This window comes from Aquarana catesbeiana, linkage group LG09, assembly GCF_042186555.1.
Source record: "Aquarana catesbeiana isolate 2022-GZ linkage group LG09, ASM4218655v1, whole genome shotgun sequence".
In the NCBI taxonomy this organism is placed as follows: Eukaryota; Metazoa; Chordata; class Amphibia; order Anura; family Ranidae; genus Aquarana; species Aquarana catesbeiana.
The window spans coordinates 306,874,636-306,899,827 of record NC_133332.1 but is presented as its reverse complement, the minus strand read 5'-3'; the positions used below and the strand labels follow the sequence as shown (position 1 = coordinate 306,899,827).

Below are 25,192 nucleotides of genomic sequence, written 5' to 3'. Positions count from 1 at the left end.
ACTTTTAGGTGTTGGATAAATTATGAGAAAACTTTGAGGAGTGCTGAGCAAGCCATCATCAACAGGGTCCCTATGCAAGACCAATTACTACCGGCCAAGTAAAATTGTCTTTGTAGCACTACCTCCTGCAAGGACTGCTGGTAACTGGCTCCCCTACCCAGCCAGGCAACACGCATTCCCCGCTTTCATCCAAACACAAGAAGTCAGTCCTTTGGCTTTGTTTTGATGTTTTATTAGGGGTAACAACTTGGATGGGGTGAAGGGATTTATGGGATGCCCAACTTGAATCAAAGGACAACCTTTTTCGTTATTTGGAAATTCGGACGTATCTGAATTTCCGAATTACAATTGTAACAAATGTAAACGATTCTGAAATAACAAAACAACATTTCGAGCGAAATTCGAATGGTTTTCAAATTTGAATCGTTTTCAAATTGAATTTGAATTAAGAGAATAAAATATAATAAAAAATAAAGGAATGGAATAGAAAAGAATAGAATAGAATAGAAAATAAAAGAATAGAAAAAATATAGAATAGAAAATAAAAGAATAAAATAGAAAAGATTAGAGTAAAAGAGAACAAAATAGAATAGTAAATAAAAGAACAGAATAGAAAATAAAATAATATAATAGAGTAAAACAGAACAGAAAATAAAAGAATAGAAAAAATGTTGAATAGAAAATAAAGGGATAGAAAATAAAAAAATAAAATAGAAAAGATTAGAGTAAAAGAGAACAAAATAGAATAGTAAATAAAAGAATAGAATAGAATAGAAAATAAAAGCATAGAATAGAATAGAGTAAAATAAAAAAATAGAATGAATATAACCATCTTCTGAAATAGAATACATTTGAATGCAATAGAATAGAAAAAAAAAATACAATAGATAAGAATAAAATAGAAAGAATATAACCTTCTTCTGAAATTCAAATGTCGAATAGAAAAAAAATTCAAATTTGAATAGAATAGAAAAAAAATAGAAAAAGAACAGAATAGAAAATAAAAGAATATAATAGAATTAAAAAAAACAATAGAATAGAATAAATATAAAATAATATAATTGAATTAAAAAAACAATAGAATGGGATAGAATAAATAGAATAGAAAGATTATAACCATTTTCCAAAATTCAAATAGAATAAATTTGAATAGAATAGAAAAGAATAGAATAGACTAGAATATAAAAGAATAATAGAATAAAAAGAATATAACAACATAACAATTTTCCAAAAAATCAGATTTCAAATAGAATAAATTTGATTTTGAATAGAATAGAAGGTCATGGAATATAATAGAAAAGAAAATAATAAAACAGAAAAGAAAATCATAGAATAGAAATGAAAAAAACAATAGAATAGAAAGAATATAACCATCTTCAAAAAATTGAATTTCGAATAGAATAAATTAGATTTAACCACTTAAGATCCAAGCCTATTTTTTATACTTGGTGTTTACACGTTAAAATCAGTTTTTTTGTTAGAAAATGACTTAGAACCACCAAACATTATATATATATATATATATATATATATATATATATATATATATATATAATTTTTTTTTTCTAACACCCTAGAGAATAAAATGGCGGTCGTTGCAATACTTTGTCACACCGTATTTGCACAGCTGTCTTACAAGCGCATTTTTTTTTTTAAGACAACAGTAAAGTTAGCCCAATTTTCTTTTATATTGTGAAAGATAATGTTACACAGAGTAAATTGATACCCAACATGTCACGCTTCAAAATTGCGCCCGCTGGTGGAAAGGCGACAAACGTTTACCCTTTAAAATCTCCATAGGTGAGGTTTAAAAATTTCTACAGGTTACGAGTTTTGAGTTACAGAGGAGGTCTAGGGCTAGAATTATTGCTCTCGCTCTAACGATCGCGGCAATACCTCACATGTGTGGTTTGAACACAGTTTTCATATGCGGCCGCTACTCACGTATGCGTTCGCTTCTGCGTGCGAGCACATCGGGACAGGGCGATTTCAATTTTTATTTTTTTTCTTATTTATTTTACTTTTTATTTTTATTTTGACACTGTCCTTTTAAAAAAATAATTTAGGGTCACCTTTATTCCTATTACAAGGAATGTACACATCCCTCGTAATAGAAAAAAAGCATGACAGGACCTCTTAAATATGAGATCTGGGGTCAAAAAGACCTCACATCTCATATTTACACTAAAATGCAATAATTAAAAAATAAATGTAATTAAAAAAAAAAAAAGTCACCTTTAAGCACATTGGACCAGTGCACAAATCATGTGGTGAAGATTATGGTGTGGGGTTGTTTTCAGGGGTTGGACTTGGCCCCTTAGTTCCAGTGAAGGGAACTCTTAAGACATCAACATACCAAGACATTTTGGACAATTTCATGCTCCCAACTTTGTGGGAACAGTTTGGGGATGGCCCCTTCCTGTTCCAACATGACTGCGCACCAGTGCACAAAGCAAGGTCCACAAAGACATGGATGAGTGAGTTTGGGGTGGAGGAACTTGAGCGGCCTGCACAGAGTCCTGACCTCAACCCAATAGAACACCTTTGGGATGATATAGAGCGGAGACTGAGAGCCAGGCCTTCTCGTCCACATCGCCTGACCTCACAAATGCACTTCTGAAAGAATGGTCAAACATTCCCATAGACACACTCCAAAACCTTGTGGACGGCCTTCCCAGAAGAGTTGAAGCTGTTATAGCTGCAAAGGGTGGGCCAACTCAATATTGAACCTTACAGACGAAGACTGGGATGCCATTAAAGTTCATGTGCGTGTAAAGGCAGGCGTCCCAATACTTTTGGTAATATAGTGTAGCCCCATTTCCACAGAATAAATGTATGTGCAAATCCACTGGACGACATATTTACCAGACCCTTCCTTTTCTGAATGAACACAGTGAGCGATCGGCACCTATCGCTTCTATGTCCATTCATCAGTAAAGCATAGTAAACTGTGTTTACTATGCTTCAGTTTGTAGATGAACAGGGAGCCCCAGAGTGCTTCCTGTTCACTCACTGCCCAGTGCAGCTGAGGCTGCAGAGAAAGTGGTTGATGAACCTGTGTCCTCAGTCCCTTTCTTTGTCTCAAATGTGAGACATCGCGGGTCTGTTTAGATCCCCGATATTTCACCAAAGGCCCATCAACAGGGCAGTTAAAAAAAAATAATAATAATAAATACAGATCTGGCTGGAGGAAGTGCTGCTGAACTACAGAGTAGCAAGATATCTCCGGAGTGCTCTCTACAATTCCCATCCCTATTTATATATTAGTTATATTGTTATATTCCTTCTATTCTATTATTTTCTATTGTTTAATCTATTATATTATTTAATTTTATTTTCTATTCTATTTTATTCTTTTCTATTATATGCTATTCAAATTTATTCTATTCAAAATTTGAATTTTGGACGATGGTTATATTATTTCTATTTTATTTTATTCTATTGTTTTTTTCTATTCTATTCTTTTCTATTCTAGTCAATTCTATTCTTTTTTCTATTCAAATTCCTTTTATTCAAATTTTGGGAAATGACTATATTCATTCTATTGTTTTTTAATTCTATTCTATTCTTTTCTATTTTATTCAAATGCTAATTTATTCTATTTGAAATTCAAATTTTATAAGATGGTATTCTATTTTATTCTGTTCTATTTTTTATTCTATTTTATTGTATTCCTTTGTTTACTATTCTATTTTTTTCTGTTCTTTTATTTTCTATTCTAATTTTGTTCCGTTTTACTCTATTCTTTTATTTTCTATTCTATCCCTTTTTTTCTAGTCTATTTTTTTCTCTTCTTTTATTTTTTATTATGTTCTGTTTTACTCTGTTATATTCTATTCTTTTATTTTCTATTGTATTGTTTTCTATTCTATTCCGTTTCGGTTCTATTTTATTCTCTTTGGAAATTCAAATTTGATTCAAAAACTATTTGAATTCGACTTTTGTTTCGTTATTTGGGATTCGTTTAAATTAATTACTGTTGCAATTCGGAAATTTGGATGCATCCGAATTTCTGAATTACTAGAAATCCGTCCGAATGTTAAATCGGAACGAAACGTACCGCACATGTCAAATAATAATCACTGGTGATCCTACCATGGAGGTTCTTGGTTAGGCATGTCCTGTTATAGGTTGACAACACTGTGTTCCTGTCTCCCAATGGGGCTCCTAAGATTTCTAGAACCTCACATGTACAGTATACTAAGGTAGATTTAGACAGGAGTCATCACCATGTCTTTGGAAGAAAACGTAAGGAAGCGCATAGAGAACATGCAACCATCATTCAGGTTGGCATTTACCTGTTACCCTAGAGCTCCAAGGCAAAAGTGCTAAGCTTGCACTCATAAATCTCCTTCACCTTCAGGTCAAACAATAATTTAGCCTTGTACGACCGTAGATTCCTGTGACTGTGATTTACCCAACAATTACACTAGTCAATAAAGTTGGTATGTAAACTGCAAGTTCAAAGAAACCAATTATGGGACTGAGACCTCTGTTTTCTGATTGGTAGATTTTCCTTGCGTCCATTTTGCTGAAAAAAGTCAACCTCGCTCATCCATGTCTTTACGGACCTTGCTTTGTGCACTGGTGCGCAGTCATGTTGGAAAAGGAAGGGGCCATCCCCAACCTGTTCCCACAAAGTTGGGAGCATGAAATTGTCCAAAATGTCCTAAACGTTCCCTTCACTGGAACTAAGGGGCCAAGCCCAACCCCTGAAAAAACAACCCCCACACCCTAATCCCCCCCTCCACCAAAAGGTTTGGACCAGTGCATAAAGCAAGGTCCATAAAGACATGGATGAGCGAGTTTGGGGTGGAGGAACTTGACTGGCCTTCACAGAGTCCTGACCTCAACCAGATAGAACACCTTTGGGATGAATTAGAGCGGAGACTGCGAGCCAGGCCTTCTTGTCCGACATCAGTGCCTGACCTCACAAATGCTCTTCTGGAAGAATGGTCAAACATTCCCATAGACACACTCCTAAACCTTGTGGACAGCCTTCCCAGAAGAGTTGAAGCTGTTATAGCTGCAAAGGGTGGGCCAACCCAATATTGAACCCTACGGACTAAGACTGGATGCCATTAAAGTTCATGTGCGTGTAAAGCCAATACCTTTCGCAATATAGTGTATATACTGTATCTCACAAAAGTAAGGACACCCCTCACATTTTTGTAAATATTTTATTCTATCTTTTCATGTGACAACGCTGAAGAAATGACACTTTGCTACAATGTAAAGTAGTGAGTGTACAGCTTGTATAACAGTGTAAATTTGCTGTCCCCTCAAAATAACTCAACACACAGCCATTAATGTTTAAACCGCTGGCAACAAAAGTGAGTACACCCCTAAGTGAAAATGTCCAAATTAGGCCCAATTAGCCATTTTCCCTCCCCAGTGTCATGTGACTCGTTAGTGTTACAAGGTCTTAGGTGGGAATGGGGAGCAGGTGTGTTAAATTTGGTGTTATCGCTCTCACTCTCTCATACTGGTCACTGGAAGTTCACCTCATGGCCAAGAACTCTCTGAGGATCAGAAAAAAAAATTGTTGCTCTACAATGAAGATGGCCTAGGCTATAAGAAGATTGCCAAGACCCTGAAACTGAGCTGCAGCACAGTGGCCAAGACCATACAGTGATTTAACAGGACAGGTTCCACTTAGAACAGGCCTTACCATGGTCGACCAAAGATGTTGAGTGCACATGCTCAGCGTCATATCCAGAGGTTGCCTTTGAGAAATAGACGTATGAGTGCTGTCCTGTGGTCTGCTGAGACCAAGATAAACGTATTTAGTTCAGATAGTGACAAGCGTGTGTGGGGGCAACCAGGTGAGGAGTACAAAGACAAGTGTGTCTTGTCTACAGTCAAGCATGGTGGTGGGAGTGTCATGGTCTGGGGCTGCATGAGTGCTGCCGGCACTGGGGAGCTACAGATCATTGAGGGAACCATGAATGCCAACATGTACTGTGACATACTGAAGCAGAGCATGATCCCCTCCCTTCAGAGACTGGGCCACAGGGCAGTATTCCAACATGGTAATGACCCCAAATACACCTCCAAGATGACCACTGCCTTGCTAAAGAAGCTGAGGGTAAAGGTGATGGACTGGCCAAGCATGTCTCCAGACCTAAACCCTATTGAGCATCTGTGGGGCATCCTCAAACAGAAGGTGGTGGAGCGCAAGGTCTCTAACATCCACTTCACTTAGGGGTGTACTCACTTTTGTTGCCAGCGGTTTAGACATTAATGGCTGTGTGTTGAGTTATTTTGAGGGGACAGCAAATTTACACTGTTATACAAGCTGTACACTCACTACTTTACATTGTAGCAAAGTGTCATTTCTTCAGTGTTGTCACATGAAAAGATAGAATAAAATATTTACAAAAAACGTGAGGGGTGTACTCACTTTTGTGCTATACTGTAACAGTCTGTAGACACTAAAACTTTCATGTGAACCAATGAATATACACTTTTTGGGATTAGCTTTACCAAAGACATGTAGCAGAATACTTTCTGGCCAAAATTAATGAAGAAATTGGATTTTTTTAATTGGATATGGTTTAAAGCAGAAAGAAAAAAATATTGGTTTCTTTTTTCATAATTTTCAATATTTTTTTTATGTTTATAGAATACAAAATAAAAAAAAACAGAGATGATCAAATAAAAGAAAGCTCTATTTATGTGGAAAAACGCATATTCATTTAATTTGGGTACAGCATTGCATGACCATGACCATGACCATGCAATTGTTATAGTAACGCAGTGCCGAATAGGAAAAAAATCACCTGACATGAAGGGGGGGGGGGGTAAAACCTTCCAGAGGTCAAGTGGTTAAGCTGTTATTCTGGTTACCTCATTGAGTTTCATGTTTAGTAAATACCTTTAGGATATGAATACCTTTCCAACTTAAAGTAGATGCAAACACGAACTGTGTGACAAGTGGTTTACTAAACCCCCCGTGTATCCTAAACAATTACATTTTTGTTCACAAAATACAGTTTTTTCCATTATCCCACAAAGACATTTTTAGACAACTGCGTTCTTCCGACCTTGTGGGAATAGTTGAGTGAAGGTCCTTTTCTGTCTCAACAACAGAAGTTCCTCTCACCCTGTCTAGATCAGGGGTAGACAATATGTCAGAGGTTGAGATCTATGTGGACAACATGAAGGAAATCAAAGATCCCCAGGGGGGGGGGGGTGATGGGCGTTGTCATCGTCGCCCTTTCAAAAAAAAAAAGCCTCCAAAGAAAACACATAGTGTGTCACAGTAGTGTCTTCTGCCCTGCTTCAAATCACCAAGTAATATACTATGCCCTCCTGCTGTAGTGAACTCTGCCCCCCCCCCTCCACATACATGGTAGTGTCCTCTGCCCCCTCCACACACACACACATGGTAGTGTCCTCTGCCCCCCCTCCACATACATGGTATTGTCCTCTGCCCCCCTCCACACACACACGGTAGTGTCCTCTGCCCCCCCTCCACATACATGGTATTGTCCTCTGCCCCCCCCCACACAACACACACGGTAGTGTCCTCTGCCCCCCCTCCACATACATAGAATAGAATAGAATAGAAAATAAAAGAATAGAAAAAATATAGAATAGAAAATAAAAGAATAAAATAGAAAAGATTAGAGTAAAAGAGAACAAAATAGAATAGTAAATAAAAGAACAGAATAGAATAGAAAATAAAAGAATATAATATAATAGAGTAAAACAGAACAGAATAGAAAATAAAAGAATAGAAAAAATATAGAATAAAAAATAAAGGGATAGAATAGAAAATAGAAGAATAAAATAGAAAAGATTAGAGTAAAAGAGAACAAAATAGAATAGTAAATAAAAGAACAGAATAGAATAGAGTAAAATAAAAAAATAGAATAAAATAGAAAGAATTTAACCATCTTCTGATATAGAATAAATTTGAATACAATAGAATAGAAAAAAAATACAATAGAATAGAATAAAATAGAAAGAATTTAGCCATCTTCTGATATAGAATAAATTTGAATGCAATAGAATAGAAAAAAAAATACAATAGAATAGAAAAAAATAGAAAGAATATAATCTTCTTCTGAAATTCAAATGTCGAATAGAAAAAATTCAAATTTGAATAGAATAGAAAAAGAACAGAATAAATAAAAGGATATGATACAATAAAAAAAAAACAATAGAATAGAATAAATAGAAAATATTATAATAGAATTAAAAAAACAATAGAATAGAACACAATGGAATAGAATACATAGATAGAAAATAATAGAATATAAAGAATATAACCATTTTCCAAAATTCAAATAGAATAAATTTGAATAGAATAGAAAAGAATAGATTAGAATAGAATACAAAAGAATAGACTAGAATATAAAAGAATAATAGAATATAACATAACGATTTTCCAAAAAATCGAATTTCAAATAGAATAAATTTGATTTTGAATAGAATAAAAAATAATAGAATATAATAGAAAAGAAAAGAATAAAAACAGAAAATAAAATCATAGAATAGAAATGAAAACAAACAATAGAATAGAAAGAATATAACCATCTTCAAAAATTCGAATTTCGAATAGGACAGCCTTCCCAGAAGAGTTGAAGCTGTTATAGCTGCAAAGGGTGGGCCAACTCAATATTGAACCCTACAGACTAAGACTGGATGCCATTAAAGTTCATGTGCGTGTAAAGCCAATACTTTTCGCAATATAGTGTATATACAGTATCTCACAAAAGTAAGGACACCCCTCACATTTTTGTAAATATTTTCTTCTATCTTTTCATGTGACAACACTGAAGAAATGACACTTGTCTACAATGTAAAGTAGTGAGTGTACAGCTTGTATAACAGTGTAAATTTGCTGTCCCCTCAAAATAACTCAACACACAGCCATTAATGTCTAAACCGCTGGCAACAAAAGTGAGTACACCCCTAAGTGAAAATGTCCAAATTAGGCCCCATTAGCCATTTTCTCTCCCCAGCGTCATGTGACTCGTTAGTGTTACAAGGTCTTAGGTGGGAATGGGGAGCAGGTGTGTTAAATTTGGTGTTATCGCTCTCACTCTCTCATACTGGTCACTGGAAGTTCAACATGGCACCTCATGGCAAAGAACTCTCTGAGGATCTGAAAAAAAGAATTGTTGCTCTACATAAAGATGGCCTAGGCTATAAGAAGATTGCCAAGACCCTGAAACTGAGCTGCAGCACAGTGGCCAAGACCATACAGTGATTTAACAGGACAGGTTCCGCTTAGAACAGGCCTTACCATGGTCGACCAAAGATGTTGAGTGCACATGCTCAGCATCATATCCAGAGGTTGCCTTTGAGAAATAGACGTATGAGTGCTGTCCTGTGGTCTGATGAGACCAAGATAAACGTATTTGGTTCAGATGGTGACAAGCGTGCGTGGCAGCAACCAGGTGAGGAGTACAAAGACAAGTGTGTCTTGCCTACAGTCAAGCATGGTGGTGGGAGTGTCATGGTCTGGGGCTGCATGAGTGCTGCCAGCACTGGGGAACTACAGTCCATTGAGGGAACCATGAATGCCAACATGTACTGTGCCATACTGAAGCAGAGCATGATCCGCCCCTTCGGAGACTGGGCCACAGGGCAGTATTCCAACATGGTAATGACCCCAAATACACCTCCAAGATGACCACTGCCTTGCTAAAGAAGCTGAGGGTAAAGGTAATGGACTGGCCAAGCATGTCTCCAGACCTAAACCCTACTGAGTATCTGTGGGGCATCCTCAAACAGAAGGTGGAGGAGCGCAAGGTCTCTAACATCCACCAGCTCCGTGATGTCGTCATGGAGGAGTGGAAGAGGACTCCAGTGGCAACCTGTGAAGCTCTGGTGACCTCCATGCCCAAGAGGGTTAAGGCAGTGCTGGAAAATAATGGTGGCCACACAAAATATTGACACTTTGGGCCCAATTAGGACAACTTCACTTAGGGATGTACTGACTTTTGTTGCTAGCGGTTTAGACATTAATGGCTGTGTGTTAAGTTATTTTGAGGGGACAACAAATTTACACTGTTATACAAGCTGTACACTCACTACTTTACATTGTAGCAAAGTGTCATTTCTTCAGTGTTGTCACATGAAAAGATAGAAGAAAATATTTACAAAAACGTGAGGGGTGTACTCACTTTTGTGCTATACTGTAACATAGTCTGTAGACACTAAAACTTTCATGTGAACCAATGAATATACACTTTTTGGGATTAGCTTTAAAAAAGACATGTAGCAGAATACATTCTGGCCCAAATTGATGATGAAATTGGATTTTTTTAAATTGTATATGGTTTAAAGCAGAAAGTAAAAAATATTGGTTTCTTTTTTCACAATTTGATATTTTTTTTATGTTTATAGAATACAAAGTAAAAAAAACAGAGATGATCAAATAAAAGAAAGCTCTATTTATGTGGAAAAACTTATATTCATTTAATTTGGGTACAGCATTGCATGACCATGACCATGACCATGACCATGACCATGGAATTGTTATAGTAACGCAGTGCCGAATAGGAAAAAATCAATTGACCATGAAGGGGGGGGGGGGTAAAACCTTCCAGAGGTCATGTGGTTAAGCTGTTATTCTGGTTACCTCATTGAGTTTCATGTTTGGTAAATACCTTTAGGATATGAATACCTTTCCAACTTAAAGTAGATGCAAACACGAACTGTGTGACAAGTGGTTTACTAAACCCCCCGTGTATCCTAAACAATTACATTTTTGTTCACAAAATACAATTTTCTCCATTATCCCACAAAGACATTTTTAGACAACTGCGTTCTTCCGACCTTGTGGGAATAGTTGAGTGAAGGTCCTTTTCTGTCTCAACAACAGAAGTTCCTCTCACCCTGTCTAGATCAGGGGTAGACAATATGTCAGAGGTTGAGATCTATGTGGACAACATGAAGGAATTCAAAGATCCCCGGGGGGGAGGGGGTGGGGGGGGTTGTCATCGTCGCCCTTTAAAAAAAAAAAAAAGCCTCCAAAGAAAACACATAGTGTGTCACAGTAGTGTCTTCTGCCCTGCTTCAAATCACCAAGTAATATACTATGCCCTCCTGCTGTAGTGTCCTCTGCCCCCCCCACATACATGGTAGTGTCCTCTGCCCCCCCTCCACATACATGGTAGTGTCCTCTGCCCCCTCCACACACACACATGGTAGTGTCCTCTGCCCCCTCCACACACACATATGGTAGTGTCCTATGCCCCCCCTCCACACACACACGGTAATGTCCTCTGCCCCCCCTCCACACACATGGTAGTGTCCTCTGCCCCCCCTCCACACACATGGTAGTGTCCTCTGCCCCCCCCTCCACACACACATATGGTAGTGTCCTCTGCCCCCCCCTCCACACACACACAAACACGGTAGTGTCCTCTGCCCCCCCTCCACACACATGGTAGTGTCCTCTGCCCCCCTTCCACACACATGGTAGTGTCCTCTGCCTCCCCCTCCACACACACATATGGTAGTGTCCTCTGCCCCCCCTCCACACACACACACACACGGTAGTGTCCTCTGCCCCCCCTCCACACACATGGTAGTGTTCTCTGCCACCCCTCCACACACACACACGGTAGTGTCTTCTGACCCCCCCTCCACACACACACACACACGGTAGTGTCCTCTGCCCCCCCTCCACACACATGGTAGTGTTCTCTGCCACCCCTCCACACACACACACACACACGGTAGTGTCTTCTGACCCCCCCTCCACACACACACACGGTAGTGTCTTCTGACCCCCCCTCCACACACACACACATGGTAGTGTCTTCTGACCCCCCTCCACACAAACACATGGTAGTGTCCTCTGCCCCCCCTCCACACACACACACACACGGTAGTGTCTTCTGACCCCTCCTCCACACACATGGTAGTATCCTCTGCCCCCCCTCCACACACACACATTGTAGTGTCCTCTGCCCCCCCTCCACACACACACACACACACACACACGGTAGTGTCTTCTGACCCCCCCCCCCAACAGTAGTGTCCTGTGCGCCCTGAACAGGGCTTCTGTTAGAAATCATGAGGTACCGTACAGCCTTCCTGACGGGGCCCCTCCAACCCCACCGAGGTGCATCAGAACAGCGGCATTAACTTTATCCGCCTACGCCCCAAAAATGAAAAAAAAAAGTCACCTCCTGTGCCCCTCTGTTGATGTGATGGGGCCCAGGGAAATGCAATTTAAGCCCTGGTAAGCAAGTAGGAGAGGTGTGTGGTCTAGTAAAATCTGTTTATTCATTTAGGCAGAAATAAACAATAAAGCTGCCCTGGACCCCCCCCCCCGTTTAGCTGATGAGGCCTGGACCCAGAACAGGACCAGTTGTATTGCCTTATTAGCGGCCCTGCCCCCCAAAGCAGTGTCCTCTGCCTACCTCCCCCACTGTAGTGCTCTCTGCACCCCCCACACAGTAGTGTCCTCTGCCCCCTCTGTAGTGCCCCCCTTGATAGCAGTGTCCTCTGCAGCCCCCTCACAGTAGTTTCCTTTGCCCCCCCCTCTGTAGTGCCATCTGCCACCCCCCCCACACACACTAGTGACCTCTGCCCCCCATAGCAGTGTCCTCTGCACCAAACACCCCCAGTAATGTCCTCTGCTCCCCCCATAGTGCCCCCCCATAGCAGTGTCCACTGCACCCCCCCACACAGTGGTGTCCTCTGCCCTCCCTCTGTAGTGCCCCCCCTCCATAGCAGTGTCCTCTGCAAACACCCCCCCCCCCACAGTAGTTTCCTCTGTAGTGCTCTCTGCCCCCACATAGTAGTGTCCTCTGCCTCCCCCTCTGTAGTGCCCCCCTTCATAGCAGTGTCCTCTGCAACCCCCCACAGTAGTCTCCTCTGTCCCCCCTCTCTGTAGTGCCCTCTGCCTCCCTATAGCAGTGTCCTCTGCCCCCCCTATAGCAGTGTCCTCTGCACCAAACCCCCCGGTAATGCCCTCTGCCCCCCCCTGTAGTGCCCACCCCCATAGCAGTGTCCTCTGCACCAAACCACCCCCCCAGTAATACCCTCCCCCCATAGCAGTGTCCTCTGCACCAAACCCCCCTAGTAATGCCCTCTGCCCCCCCGTAGTGCCCTCCCCCATAGCAGTGTCCTCTGCACCAAACCCCCTGGTAATGCCCTCTGCCCCCCCTGTAGTGCCCTCCCCCATAGCAGTGTCCTCTGCACCAACCACCCCCCCCGTAATGCCCTCTACCCCCCTGTAGTGCCCTCCCCCATAGCAGTGCCCTCTGCACCAACCCCCCCATAATGCCCTCTACCCCCCTGTAGTGCCCTCCCCCCATAAAAGTGTCCTCTGCACCAAACCACCCCCCAGTAATGCCCTCCCCCATAGCAGTGTCCTCTGCATCAAACCCCTCTGGTAATGCCCTCTGCCCCCCCTGTAGTGCCCTCCCCCCATAGCAGTGTCCTCTGCACCAAACCCCCCCCCCCGTAATGCCCTCTACCCCCCCAGTAGTGCCCACCCCCCATAGCAGTGTCCTCTGCACCAAACCACCCCCCCAGTAATGCCTCTACCCTCCTGTAGTGCCCCCCCCAGTAGCGTCCTCTCCCCTGCCCCCCCCCCCAGGGTTGCCACTTCATCCCTTTAAAACCTAACACATATGAATCACACAGGTTCTGAGGTTTGCAGATAAGGCACCAATGAATTTAATTACCACCTTAATTAATAATTGTGTAATGAAAATGTATTCGGGTTTAAAGGGAAGAGGTGGCAACTCTACCCCCCCTGCACAGCACTATCCTCTGCACCCCCCCCCCAGTAGTGTCCTCTGCCCCTCTATTGCTCTTACCGTTGTTGCACCCAACACACAGCTGTAGGTGGCTCTCTCCTACCTTACAGGGGCTGTCCATGACAGAGGAGTGAGATGAAGCACAGTGCTGGATGGAGGGTGGGACCAGGAGCTGCTTTGGTTAACTTTTTATGTTAATAAGCTGATGATTGGTTGCTGGGATCTCCTAGCACCCATTTACCCGCTAGTTAACTTGCAAAGTTATCTAAAGCAGCTCCCGGTCCCGCCCCCCATCCATCACGGTGCTGCCTCCCTCCTCTCCTGCCAGTGAAGGGAGAGTAATGCCAGGGGAGCCTGGAGGAAGCATTGGCACAGCCCTGATCGTGATCTACAGTACCTTGCAAAAGTATTCACCCCCCTTGGGATTTTTCCTGTTTTGTTGCCTCACAACCTGGAATTAACATGAATTGTTTGAGGATTTGCATCATTTAATTTACAGAACATGCCCACAACTTTGAAGATTATTATTATTTTTTTATTGTGAAGCAAACAACAAATAGGACAAAATAACAGAAAAGGTCAATATGTATAAGTATTCACCCTGCTATAGTCAATACTTTGTAGAGCCACCTTTTGCGGCTATCACAGGTTCAAGTTGCTTTGGATAAGTCTCTATGAGCTTGCCACTGGGATTTTTGCCCATTCCCATGGATGATTTGCGCTTGTGAACAGCAATCTTTAAGTCTGACCACAGATTTTCTATTGGATGGAGTTCTGGGCTTTGACTAGGCCATTCCAACACATTTACATGTTTCCCCTTAAACCACTCAAGTGTTGCTTTAGCAGTGTGTTTGGGGTCATTGTCCTGCTGGAAGGTGAACCTCCGTCCTAGCCTCAAATCACACACAGAGTGCTACAGGTTTTGCTCAAGAATATCCCTGTATTTAGCACCATCCATCTTTCCCTCAACTCTGACCAGTTTCCCAGTCCCGACTGCTGAAAAACACCCCCACAGCATGATGCTGCCACCACCATGTTTCACAGTGGGTATGGTGTTCTTTGGATGATGTGATGTGTTGGGTTTGCGCCAGACATAGCGTTTTCTTTGATGGCCAAAAAGTTCAATTTTAGTCTCATCAGACCAGAGCACCTTCCTCCATACATTTTGGGAGTCTCCCACATGCCTTTCCCCAAACTCAAAACGTGCCATTTTGTTTTTTGCTGAAAGTAATGACTTTCTTCTGGCCACTCTGCCATAAAGCCCAACTCTATGGAGCGTACGGCTTATTGTCGTCCTATGTACAGATACTCCAGTCTCTGCTGTGGAACTCTGCAGCTCCTCCAGGGTTACCTTAGGTCTCTGTGCTGCCTCTCTGATTAATGCCCTCCTTGCCCGGTCCGTGAGTTTTGGTGTGCGGCCATCTCTTGGCAGGTTTGCTGTTGTGCCATGTTCTTTCCATTTGGTTATGTGTCAGAAACCATGAACCAGACCGAGACAGAAGTACAGTAAAATCACACTTGTTTAATAATAAAAATAAAAAAGGTAAATAGAGTAAGCGTCGTCAAAGCATAGCCAGAGTCCAGTAACCGGATCAGGTAGTCAGCCAAGCCAGAGTTCAGTAACCAGATCGGGTAATCAGCCAGGCCAGAAGTCAAGGATCCAAGTAGAGGAACAGCAAGCAGGATAAGGAGCCAGAAGGGATGTCAGCAAAGCCAGTCTTTAAACAGGAACGCAGGAGATAGTTTCTTGTGATGTGACCAAGGCGAAGGCAGGAATGAAGTGAGCTGGAGATCCTTAAGTAGGCGGGACTGATGAGTAGATCCACAACAGCTGGTTAACTGTGGAACCAATTAGCCGACAGCTAAGCGGCCAGCTCAGAGAAGAAAGGGCTGAGCCAGCCCTGACATTATAATAGATTTGATGGTGCTCCTAGGGATCATCAAAGATTTGGATATTTTTTTTTAACCTAACCCTGATTTGTACTTCTCAACAACATTGTCCCTTACTTGTTTGGAGAGTTCCTTGGTCTTCATGGCAGTGTTTGGTTAGTGGTGCCTTTTGCTTAGGTGTTGCAGCCTCTGGGGCCTTTCAAAAAGGTGTGTATATGTAATGACAGATCATGTGACACTTAGATTACACACAGGTGGACATCATTTCACTAATTATGTGACTTCTGAAGGTAATTGGTTGCACCAGAGCTTTTTTTATGGGCTTCATAACAAAGGGGGTGAATACATACACACATGCCAATTATCAGTTTTTTATTTCTGAAAAATAGTTTTATGTATATATTTTTCTAATTTTACTTCACCAACTTAGACTATTGTGTTCTGATCCATCATGTATAATTCAGATTAAAAAAAGCATTGAACTAAAGGCTGTAATGTAACAAAATAGGTAAAAAGCCAAGGGGGGTGAATACTTTTGTAAGGCACTGTACCTGTCGGCTTCCCACGATCGACAAGTAGATCGCGATCGATGGGTTGCCAACCCAGGGTCTAGGGTATCTGATGTGACCGGTCGCTGGATACCAAGCTCCTCAGTAGGACAGGAGAGCCCGGTAAAGGCGACGGGTGGGGAGACCCCCTTCTGCCACTTTTAACCGCTTGCCGACTGAATAACATACTTATAAAGCGGCCGAGCGGCTCTCCTGCACCGGACCACGTACCTAGTACGTGAACCGGCACTTGCGGATAAGGGGCATGCGAACGCGCCCGCACCCCCCACCCGTGGCTGTGCTATGATTACACACGGCACAAGCCAATCAGCGCATGCCGACCAATAGATGTTCGCTGGCACCCGCTGATCATCAGGCAGAGACACAGAACAGAGCTCTAAGTAAACAATGCAGAGCTCTGTCCTGTCATCAGGAATGTGGTGGATTTTGTTTCCCTGCTAAGCAGGTAATAAAATCCATCACTTCCCTTACTAAAAGCAGTTCAAACACTGGCTAGGCACACAGTTAACCCTTTGACCCCTTCCCAGCCAGTGTCATTAGTACAGTGACAGTGCATATTTTTATTTTATTTTATTTTTTCCACCGCAATATCACAGTCCTACTAGTCTGTGATTGCCGCCATTATTAGTATAAAAAAGAAAAAAATTAACAAAAAAAATTCCAGTATATATCCCATAGTTTGTAGACGCTATATCTTTTGCGCAAACCAATCAGTATACGCTTACTGGGATTTTTTTTTACCAAAAATATGTAGCAGATTAAATATTGGCCTAAATTGATGAAGAAATTCGATTTTTTACTTTTTGTAAATGGATGTTTTATAGCAGAAAGTAAAAAAATATTGTTTTTAAAAAAAAAAAAAAAAAAAGGCGGCTTTTTTTGTTTATAGCGTGAAAAATAAAAAAATGCAGAGGTGATCAAATACCACCAAAAGAAAGCTCTATATGTGGGAAAAAAGGGCATAAATTTAATTTACAGCGTTGCATGACTGTGCAATTGTCAGGTTAGCCCTTACTGCCGACCGTGTGCAAATATGCGGCCTCTTGGCGCCTGGTCCTTGGTGCTGCATATTTGCGTAAATTGCTGTCCATACAGCTGTGCTGAGAGCGCGCTATACGCCTTCCCGACACAGTTACCGGCGCCTAACCGAAACCGAGTTTTCGGATGCTCTTGAGCCCCGCCCCACCTCCCAGTGTCATAAACCTAAAGGGAGGCTCCAGCTTTAAGAGGTTAAAGTAACGCAGTGCCGTATCGCAAAAATGGCCTGGTCATGAAGGGGGGTAAATCTCCCGGTGGGTTAAAGCAGTATTCAACCCAAAAGCAAACATTTTTTATTTTGCAGCTTACAAATTCTTAGATGGGATGGCTGCATTCATTTTCTTTTTTAGGCTTTCTTTCTTCTATCTTCATCTAATGATTTAGTCAGCAAGTCTGTTGTGTTTCAAAAGCACAAGCTCTCCAGCAGAATGTATCAGTTTACAGGGATGAGGCAAAACATTTAACATTGGCAGGAGTGCTTACAATGCTCAAAAAGGATATTTTGTCCTTAGCGCCACAAAGGGCTGTAAAATAACTTTATGCACAAAATAGGAGATAACCGCACAGGAAAATATCTCAATAAAAGCAGCAATTAAAGTAAACATAAGTACAGTAAACATGATGCATAAATGAATAAATAAAAACCTGTATAGTAAGCACTAAGCCAAATAGAACTACAATCTGGATAAGCAAAGTAGACCGCGAACTCTACCGCCCATGGATCGCCACCTCTGGAAGAAGTCACCTCTGAAATGGGATGCAGTGAGCCGCAAAGTATACTGGAACGCGTTCCAGAAGACTCAATATTACCTTCATCAGCCTGGAGGTTAGCATTTAGCTCAGGCTGATGAAGAAAGTATTGAGTCTTCCGAAACGTGTTCCGGCAACCTTTGCGGCTCACTGCATTCCACTTCAGAGGTGACTTCTTCCAGAGGCAGTGATCCACAGAGGGGTAGTGCCCCCAGTCTTGGTGACTCTCCAACTTTGGTAACAACCCTAGTGGTTCCCTTCTCGGAGCTGCAACTAGCTGGCTCCTCCATCCAGCCGGGTCCAGGACTGACAACCTCTGTGGCTTTCATCCAGCTTACAGTTGTAATTGTACAATTTGTTTGATTTTAGGCTATGTTCACACTGAAGCCCTGCGACTTCAGGTCCAACTTCCATGCGACTTCAATGAACGGGACCCAATTTTGATCTGGCTTTGAGATAATTTCAACTTGTCCTTTGACCAATCAAAACAATTGGCTTTGGTATGGATGAAACCTCACTCCAAAAAATAGTGTGGGGCCCCCCAAGACACTTCGGTCTGGTATGGATTTTGAGGGCAACCCCCACACCAAATTAAAAACGGCGTGGGGTCCCACAAAAACCATGCCAGATCCTTATCCGAGCATGCAGCCTGGCAGGTCAAGAAAGGCCACATGCCCTCAACATGGGGGGGTGCTTTGGAGCAGGGGGGCTCTGCCCCTCCCACCCCAAAGCCCCTTGTGCCCATGTTGATTGGTCAAGGGCCTCTTCCCCACAACCCTGGCCCGTGGTTGTGGGCATTTGAGGTCAGGGGGCTTACCCTTAAAAAAAGGGGTCCTCGGATCTCTGCCCCCCATGTAAATGAGTATAGGGGACACTATTTCTACCCATTCACCAAAAAAATGCAGTGTAGTGTTACAAACAAGAGATGTTTTTTGACAAGTCCTTTATCGAAAATGACCCCCGTCGTAGCTCCAACGTCACGATGTCCGGGTCCATGACGTCATAAGGGTGCGGGGTCTCAGGGTGATGTCACCGCATGGCCATGCCCCATAGCTATATAAGAACTGTGAGACACTGAAGCTCACAGAACAGCAAGAGCATCGGAGGAGGGATTTTTTTTTTTCAGTGGGTCTGCGGCAGCAGGGGAGGAAGAAAACATCCGTGGGGGAACCGTAGAAAGAAGACATCGGTGGAGGAAATGGAGAAAGAAGACATTGGTGGAGGAAATGGAGAAGTAAGACATTGGTCGAGGAACCAGAGAAAGAAGACATTGGTGGAGGAAACGGAGAAAGAAGACATTAGCGGAGGAAGCTGAGAAAGAAGACATCGGTGGAGGAACCAGAAAAGAAGACATCAGCGGAGGAAGCAGAGAAAGAAGACATCGGGGGAGGAAACGGAGAAAGAAGACATCAGCAGATGAAGCAGAGAAAGAAGAAGACATCGTGATTGACGTTGGAGCTCTGACAGGGGACATTCTTAATTTTTAATTCTGCTTTTTTTTCTGAATGGGTAGGGATACAATGTACCCCATACTCATTCATATGGGGGGGGGGGATCTGGGGGCCCCCTTTCTTAGAGCGGACTTTCATATTTCGATAAGCCCCCTGCCTGCAGACCCCTACAACCACTGGCCAGGGTTGTGGAGAAGAGGCCCTTGTCCCTACAACATAGGGACAAGGTGCTTGGTTCAGGAGGGGGGGGCTTGCTCCCCCCCTTTTCCTGACCTGCCAGGCTGCATGCAGGGTCTGGTATGGATTTTGGGGGGACCCCACGCTGTTTTCTTTTGCTTTATTTTGGTGTGGGGTTTACCCTCAAAATCCATAACAGACTCAAAGGGTCTGGTATGGATTTGAGGGGGGCCCGCACACCATTTTTTTTTAGGGGATTTTACATTGCTAACATTGCATACACTTGATCTCAGAGCACAAGTCACATGCCACAAGTCGGGTCAGTTAAGATGATGATCCAACTTGGATGCGACTTCCATTCAAATCAATGGGCTGAAATCGTGCCCAAGTCAGACGAGAGTAGTGCAGGACCGACACAAGTCAGACCGGTTAAGATAGCTCTCAAAGGGCACCATTGATTTTGACAAGTCATGCGACTTGTGCTATCACGTACCTTGTGGCTGAGTCTGATGCACAGAAAGAGGCCTCTCATACAGCCCAACTCGAGAACCACTAATGTTGCGACAGTGGTCGCAGAAGTGCGGTGAGTTATAGGTGCCAATGTGATCTCTCCGCTGGCTGAAGAGGTGAGTGGTAGGTTTGTCACCAGAGCTGGATAGTAAGCTGGAACTGAAGACAGCAGATAGCAGATCCCTGGTTGGTAGATAGCGACAGCAGCAGTAGCTACTGGATGCGTGGTCAGGCAAGCCAGGTCGGTAACAAACGGGCAGTTGCAGGCACAGACAGCAGGCAAGGAATCGTCAGAATACGGGTAAGGGTCGGCAACACAGGATCAGGCAGATGTCAGAAGGCAGAGCAAAGTCCAGAACAAGCCAAGGTCAAGATAGGTAGCGATCAAGCGAAGTCAGGGGAAAGCCGGGCCAAACACAAGAATCAACAGGATCAGATGCAAGAATACAGGAACAGCTGCAGATCAAACAGCAAAGGACTAGTGCAGGCTACTGCATTTATATAGGCCACTGGGCGCCAATGTAAACGGCTGCGCGATCGGGTGTGCACGCCTCTGCGCGTGCGTGCTTGTGCACATGCGCGGTGGTGCACGTCTATTCACAGCTGGATGGGCACCAGCAAGTCCGTGCCTACGCACTTATGTGCGTCTCAGGGTCGCTGCAGTATCGTGACTAGTACGTTCCTGACATGTGCTCTTGAAGTCGGAGCGCAGGTCGGACCAGTGTGAACCGACCCTTATTGTGATTCAGTAAACTGACTTACTACACTATCTGGCAGCTTGGTGCTTACAATGATCAGCTTTTATGTAAAACCTTTATCCCAAAAGGGAAAAAAAAAAGAAATCTGTTTGCTGTGACTGCTTATAAAACATTAGCTGGAGTTTAGCTTCAATTTGTTAGTGGTTCTAAATCTGCTACTACATTTAACACCACCCTCCCCCCTAGACTGACAATGCTGCTGTCCATTGTGCCTCCTGCGCTTCTTAATCCAGAGTGGGGGGGGAGGGTGCTCTGATACAGGAAGTGTGTTATTGGCCGGATCACCAGGTGAAAACAGAGGGGGGATACCTAAAAAAAAAAACGAATGCAGCCACCACATCTAATGATTGATAAGCTGCAATATAATACATTTTTGGTTTTGAGTTTAATACCCCTTTAAAAGTAACTGGGGGGCTGTATAGCCACTCGATCACTTTTACATTGTAGGGAATCCCCAGCTATAAAAAAATGATGTCTGTGTCATGGCTGCAGCTGCTCCCATCCGAGGATGTACCGGTACGCTCTAAGTATGGGAAGCGGTTAATAAATCACTTCGATCTTTGGGTACATTGCGTTAGTTTACGTCCCCATGTCATGATTAACAGAGTCCAAATCCTGACCATGGAAAATAAAGTGTACTGCCAACTATGCAAGACCTTCACTCTGCGTTGGCTGCTCTTCCATTTTTCCTCTTTTAAAGACTAACTTATGCTAAAAGCATCCTTTCACCGACGCGTTTCATCATCTAGTTACAGTTGAACCCCAGGCAGATATAAAAGACGCCGATTATTTCATCTCTGTGTTCATTATTACATCATTAAATATGTATTGTGTTAGATATGTGCAGAACAATTTGTTTTTGTTTCATTTTGTTATTTACATAAATTTGTTCAGTTAAACTCATTAGATTTGTTTTCAGAATTTGTTTATTCTAATTCGTATCGATTCTAATTTTTCCGAATTTCATTTGAATTTCATTCGAAGTAGAATTGATTCTATTCGAAATACGAATTTTGGAAGATGGCTTTATACATTCTATTTTATTGTTTTTTCTATTCCATTTATTTTCTATTCTATTATATGCTATTTATTTCTATTCTATTCGAAATTTGAATTTAGAAAAATGCTTATATTGTTTTATTCTTTCTATTCTATTGTTTTCTATTGTTTGTTCTATTCTATTTGAATTTATTCCATTTGAAATTTTAATTTTGGAAAATGATTATATTGTTTTATTCTTTCTAATCTATTCTATTGTTTATTCTATTCTATCCTTTTCTATTCCATTCAAATTTATTCTATTCGAATTTCAGAGGATGGTTATATTCTTTCTATTTTATTCTATTCCTTTATTTTCTATTTTATTTATTTTCTAATCTATTTTGCTCTGTTCTACTCTATTCTTTTATTTTTCATTCAATCCCTTTTTTTTTCTATTCTATTTTTTTCTATTCTTTAATTTTATATTCTGTTCTATTTTACTGTGTTATATTCTATTCTTTTATTTTATATTCTATTCTTTTCTATGTTATTCTTTTCTAATAAAATATATTAGTTTGTATCATATTATATATATAGAATTAGTTTAGTCTATTTTATTCTATTCTTTTCTATTCAATTATTTTCTATTCAAAATTCGAATTTTAGAATGGTTATATTCTGTTTTATTCTATTCTATTATTTTCCTTTATTTTCTATTCTATTTTATTCTTTTATTTTCTATTCCATTTTGTTCTGTTTTACTATAGTCTTTTATTTTCTATTCCTTTATTTTCTATTCTATTTTTTCCTATTCATTTTCTATTCTATTCTTTTCTATTTATTTATTTTCTATTCCATTTTATTCTCTTCAGAGATTGGAATTTGATTCGAAAACTATTTGAATTCTAATTTTGTGCAAAATTTTGATTCATTATTTTAGATTCGTGTTAAATCCTTTATTATTGTAATTCGGATACATCCAAATTTCCTGACAACCAAAAATTTGTCTGAATTTCAATTTGCACCAAAAACGAACAGCACATGTCTACTAAATATGACTTGGTATCATCCTCTTGCAATCCATGTACAGCAGAGCTTAGACTGGAAGCAAGAAAAAAAAAAAGGAGAATGAGACAGTCAATTGTGCTGTTGTGCATGGTGCATGGTGCAGGCTGGCAGGAGGAGGGAAGAGAAGAGAGTGACAGAGAGACGAGCTCATGTGCTGCTTCTCTTTTCACTGTCCAGTCACAGATTGGGCGAGGGATAAGACCCGTAAGTGTTAGTAAACTCCACAAAAAAAAAAAAAAAAATGACCTGTGAAATGACAATAGCATGTTAAAGCTTGTATGAGATTTTCATGGTTGGGTGTACATCTACTCCAGAAGAGGTGAAAGGCACCACACAAAGGCATTTTGAAAGCTCTAAGCTATTAATGATAATGATAAAACCTCAAAAAATGAAAAGAAAAAAAAAAACACAGTGATTGGAATTTTTACACTTGCAGTTCACATAATGTCTGAAGTTGCTATTTGATGGCTGCTATTCAATGTAAATACCAAATTATTATTGTCATTATTTAATAATAAAATAGCAATATGCTCAAAAATGCATAAAAAAATTAAAAAAAAAGTGTCTGAAGTGAGTTTACTCAGTATACTCAAAAACCAATAAAAAAGTAGATTAAAAAAATAAAATAAAACATAGAATATGCCCCCCCCCCCTTCCAAAAAGGAAGTGGTGTCAACAGAGGTGCAGTATAATCAAAAGCCAAGCAGTATACTCACAAAAACAATAAAACAAATATTTTCAAAAAAACAGAATGTCGCCCCCCCCCCCCAAAAAAAAAAAAAGTGTCAGGTAGTGAGGTCAGCAGAGGCGCAGTATACTCAGAAAAACAATAAAAAGTAGAAATAAAGAAAAAAAAAAAAAACAACAAAAAAACATATATTCCCCCTCTCTCAAAAAAAAGTGGGATCAACAGAGGCGCAGTATACTCAAAAACCAATAAAAAAACATACATTTTCAAAAAACAAAACAAAAACAGAATATGCCCCCCTCCCCCCCCAAAAAAAGTGTCAGGAAGTGAGGTCAGCAGGGGCGCAGTAAACTCAAAAACCAATAACAAATAGATTTAAAAAAAAAAGCCCCCCCCAAAAAAAAATACAAATAAAAGTGTCAGGAAGTGAGGTCAGCAGGGGCGCAATATACTCAAAAACCAATAAAAAGTAGAATTAAAGAAAAAAAGAAAAAAAAAATAATAACATGCCCCCCTTTCCAAAAAAAAAAAAAAATGGACAGGAAGTGGGGTCAACAGAGGCGCAGTATACCCAAAAACCAATAAAACATGCATTTTCAAAAAACAAAACAAAAAAATGAATATGCCCCCCCCCCAAAAAAAAAAATTGTCATTAAGTGAGGTCAGCAAAGGCGCATGTATTGAAAGAAGATGCTCACAGATTAACTCTTTGAGAATTTTTCTTTTCTATAAAGCAATAAATCACCATCAACCAATTCATCAACACTGGTATATCAAACACGAAGTTGAAGATAAAAAAAAATTACAATAAAATAAGGTATAAAAAGGCTAATTAATGATAATAGTGGTGTTGAAAATTTAAGAGAAAAAAAATAAAAATATATATGTATATATATATATATATATATATAATATATATATATATATATATTTTTTTTTTAGCTTATTATTGCGTCTATCAATTTAATTACGCAGAGAAATACTGCAGCCTCATAGTGTAGAATTTACACAATTCTTAGGGTGATAACATGATTCAAGTACATGGTTAATTAAGTACAATGATTAAATGGACCATGTAATCACCATACTTAATTAACCATGTACTTGAATCATGTAATTACCATATTAGTTATCACTTTATCACTTTCTAAACCAATCATCCTAAAAATTATGTAAATCATGGCGTATTTTATTTTAGCATTTCCCTAAGTAATTATGTAGGTTAATAGTTTAAAAAAGTATATCATTATGAATATATGTATGTATGTATGTATGTATATATATTATTATATTATTATATATCAGGGGTACGGAATTAAAATTCATGGGGGTCCGGTCAGTAAAATTTTCTTCCAGCGGAGGTCCGAGTGTCATATTGGTGATGACTCGTCGCGTCACGATTGTTTTCTATTATAGATTTCTGCACAAGTGTGAAGAAGCCCTTACATTAGTGCCCTCAGTACCCCCTTCACAGCACATCTCTCCCTTTTACATCATAGTCCCCCATCATAGACCGACCCATGAGAGACCCGCCAACCCATTACAGACCGTCACATCACAGCGTGTCCCTTTAAAG

The 25,192-nt window shown here is 40.8% G+C and overlaps 1 protein-coding gene across 1 annotated transcript in view; it reads left to right on the top strand.

Annotated features, from left to right (window-relative positions):
• LOC141108705 (uncharacterized) overlaps positions 1–25,192 on the top strand; it is a 112,251-nt gene that overhangs the window by 3,384 nt on the left and 83,675 nt on the right. The gene's annotated exons all lie outside the window — the stretch shown is intronic.